We start from the raw sequence: 4,533 nt of genomic DNA on the forward strand, positions 1-4,533 counted from the left end.
TTGGAAGACAAAAAAAAGGGGGTGGGGGAGTGGATATTTGGAACAGATAATTGATAGTTTTCAAAAACATTTAATGCAAAAAAAAAAAAAAAAATAATAATAATAATAATAACTTAAGCTGCTTTTGGCTGTCGTGCACATTTTATTCGAACGAAATACATACAGCAATGAGCGAAATGGGCAAAAAGGAAACGAAACATTATGTAACATTAACATTGTATTAAAATTTAAAAAAAAAAAAGCTAAATAAATTCAAAATACTACAAAATGACGTTAAAACTCTGTTAAAATGTAAAATAACAGTCTAATTAAATGATTCAACAACTCCATTAAAATTTAAATTACTTTACCAAAACACATTGAAACAAATTCTAAGGAACAAAAAAATGTAAAATAAATTCTAACAAAATTTAACAACTAAAAGTTGGATCGAAAACGACATTGAAGTATGAAATAAATCGTCAAATAAACAGAAAACGCCATTAAGTACAATTAAAGTGTAACAGTAAAACAAAAATAATCTATTAGATAAATTAAACTACACGAAAAGATCCAGTCAGAGAACGTTATCATATAACTGCAAATTTTAATTTTATCTTACTGAATAATTACAATAATTAATAAATTTTAAATTAAAGATGGAACAATAAAACATGAAGGAAAGTACTTACGGCGAGCAAAATCTTTAAAAAAAGTATCCAAAAGATATGAATGACTAATTTTTAAATCAACAACTTAAAATAATTAAAAAACATTCCACGATGTAAAATTTTATAAAATATTTCGACGATCTAAAAATTGAAAAAATACAGTTTACGTTGCCAATTTTCAGAAAAAAATCAACTTTCAGAAATGTAAAAATATAATTGTATAGAATTAAAAAAAAAAAAGATTTATGAGACAAAACAATTACAATTTTTTGTATCGCCGATTGGCCAAACGAATAGCGAATCAGCTTTGTTGTAGGGTTGCTAATATTGCTCTGTCGCCAATTGAGGTAGCGGGTTGCCAGAATGAAATATTTTTCGCCGCGACCCGGTTACCGTAATTCTACCACATACAGCATGATATCCATCAAAACCGACGATCCACAAACCATTCCAACAAATGATAACTGTCTTAACAAAACATAAACAATCTCAAGACATACACTTCTTCGAAATAAAATTTAGATGCGTGATATATAACTAGTATGTTGTGGCCATCACGAAACTTTCTTCTATATTTTTCTTTTTTTTTTCTGATCCCTCCCCATGCTTGACGAGGAAGCAATATTCCCAACAAAAACAAAATTACACATGCAAAAACTTGACGACCATCCCAATGTCTGAATTATTGCAAAAGCAAAGCAAAGAGCGAAAATTGAAAGTTATTCTATTTTAAAAGCCTTGCTTGAATTAATTACAAATATTTTATTTGTTAACAAACATAAGATGGCAAAAGTTAAAAATTTTAAATCATTGAGATAATATTTCCGATCATTTCCATGCAATTAAAATCACGAGAAATACGCAGACGACAATCTATTACGATTTATCTTTCTTATTGTTGCATTAATGAAGCTATTTTTATTCGCTAAAAAATAATGATAATAAAAATAAATCAGCACCTCTTGGCGCGATTGGCGCCAAAATTGAACCAAAGCCTGTTTACATATGGATTCACATATATTCCAAATTTCAACCAGAACGTAGCATTACTTCTTGAGATAGGGTACTCACAATGGAAAAAAAGAACGGGCGATTGCGCTACCCCCTTTTTAGCTGTTGACACCAAAATAAAATCAGCTTTTATACCCACTAAGGGCTAATTGCCGATAAATTTTTCTTTCATTCCGTTCATTAACTCTTGAGATACAGCAGTCACAATTGATGACAAAAAACGTTCTATAGCTCAACCCCCGTTTGAGTTATTGACACTAAAATTGAATCAGCACCTGTTCCTGTTAACATATGGACCAAATTTTGTTTGATTCCGCCAGTTACTTCCCGAGGAATAGCACTCACGCGTAACTCAAAAAAGTCCCATTGCTCCACCCCCCTTGGATGAATTCGCGCCAAAAACTAATGGGCACAAGTTCACATAGGGGCACATATGTGTACCAAATTTCGTTCGATTTCATGTGGTAGTTTTTGCTGTAGAGCGGCCACAAAAAACTGGTCACACACAGACGTGACACACATACACACATACACACACATACACACACACACATACACACAGACAGACAGACATTTTCCAAAAATAGTCGAAATGGACTCAGCACACCTCAAAACGTTCGAATCCGTCAAAATTCGAAATTCGAAAATTTGCACGAATCCAATACTTTCTTCTATATATTAGATATACAGTGAAACTTCGATAAGTCGAACTTCGATGAGTCGAAAACTTCGACAAGCCGAAGTGGTTATTAATTCCCGTCCAACTGAACGGAGAATGCATGTTAATTATTTTCGATAAACCGAATTTCGTTGAGTCGAAATATTCGATGAGCCGAATTTTTCATTTTCCATGCTAATGTAACTCTATAAGTCGAAATCGTTTTTTTTGTTCTAGTATGAACAAAAAGAAAAAAGCTGGCGCCACTGCATTGCATCAAAAGGCGTCTAGACCAAGTAGATCTAATAAATAGGAATTCGATATTTTGTAGGTAAACTTGTAAATGTTTTATCTTTTTTTTTCCTAAAGGTATTGTTTGCTTCATTTTTTTTTCTTAAAAAGAAAAACCTGCACAGGGGGAAACCAAAGCTCTGACTTTGCGGAGCCCGGGACAGAAAAAAATAGAGAAAGGGGGGGGGGGGCGGTACATTTAGGACTGAAATATCCACTTTTGGGGAAAAAAGGTCGGGCGGGGACTGTTGTCTCGACAGAAGGGATTCTTTCTCGAATTAGCGTTTTGTTCTACAAAGCTGTAAGGTCGTTCTAAATTTGCTGTTTTTCTTTATGTGTTAAAGAAAGCGTGTGATTGAGGGGCTGTCTTGCTTATCCCTCAAAGTTTAGACCTTAAAAAAATGGCTAAGAGAAAACTTAAAATTTTAAATTTGCAAGAAAAAGTTGAGCTGATCAAAGAAGTCGATTTATGCATAGCAAAAAAGAAGGACATTGCATTGAAGTTTGGTGTGCCTCCAAGTACGCTTTCAACAATTTTAAAAAACCGAAATGTCTACCTCCAAGCGGTTGCTGACGAAAAATTTAATGCAAAAAGAAAACGCCTTAAGGATGGTAGGTATCCAGAGCTTGAAGAAGCCTTAGTAAAGTGGATGCTAGTAGCGAGAGAGAAAAATGTTCCGTTATCTGGACCAATCATACGTGAAAAAGCAGAAACTTTCGCAAAAAATATCGGCATTTCAAATTTTGAAGCTAGCGCAGGTTGGCTAGACAAATTTAAAACTCGACACAACATTGTGTACCGAACCATTTGTGGCGAAAGCGCAGTAGTGGATGAAAAAATTTGCGAAGAATGGAAAGAAAAAGTATTAAAAACTATTCTAATGGAGTACAATGATAATGATATTTTTAATGCAGATGAGACGGAACTTTTTTTCAAATGTCTCCCTGACAAAACTTTTACTATAAAAGGTGACACATGTTCGGGTGGAAAGCGGAGCAAAGAACGCATAACTGTTATGGTAGCAAGCAATATGTCAGGCACGGAGAAGCTGCCTTTGCTTGTTATCGGTAAGGCTAAGAAGCCAAGATGCTTTAACAGCGTCAAGTCTTTGCCAGTCGATTACACAAGCAATAGTAAAGCCTGGATGTCTTCAGAGGTGTTCAATTCTTGGCTTAAAAAAAATAGATAATAAATTTATCTCAGCTGGAAGAAAAGTTGTAATGTTTATTGATAATTGCCCTGCACATCCCAAGGCAGCGGCAAATAACTTAACTGCAATTAAATTGGAATTTCTTCCTCCGAACACAACTTCTATCATGCAGCCTATGGATCAGGGCATCATAAAAAATTTAAAGGTTCACTACAGAAAACGTGTTGTATTAAAAATTCTACAGTGTCTGGAAGAGAATTCGGTTCCTTGCATTACTCTGCTCGACAGTCTCCGGGAACTGCGGAAAGCATGGAGTGATGTTACACAACAGACAATTGGTAACTGTTTTAAAAAGGCTGGTTTTGTAAAAGATACATCTTGTTTGGAGCTAGATAATGAATACGAAGAAGACGAAAATATGGACGATATAAATTTTCAAAGTGAGTGGAGCGTTTTACAAAATAAAATGAACATTCCTACCGACAGAGATTTTATGGATTTTGTGTCAGTTGATGACGGAGTTTTAGTGACTGAATACCCGACAGATGAAGAAATTTTATCAAGCATAACGGAAAAAAGCGAAAAAGATCTGGTGATGAAGAGGTAGAAATATTTGAGCTAGTGATAAAATTACCTTCGATTCAAGATGCAAAACGAGCAGCAGATATATTGCGCGTTTTTGTAGAATCGTGTCCGAATGTTCCAGACTCTCTCTTTGACGCATTAAAAGTATCCGAAGATTATTTAGTGAAAGAACAAATATCCGCGCAAA

Source organism: Uloborus diversus, chromosome 7 (genome assembly GCF_026930045.1).
Source record: "Uloborus diversus isolate 005 chromosome 7, Udiv.v.3.1, whole genome shotgun sequence".
Taxonomy (NCBI): domain Eukaryota; kingdom Metazoa; phylum Arthropoda; class Arachnida; order Araneae; family Uloboridae; genus Uloborus; species Uloborus diversus.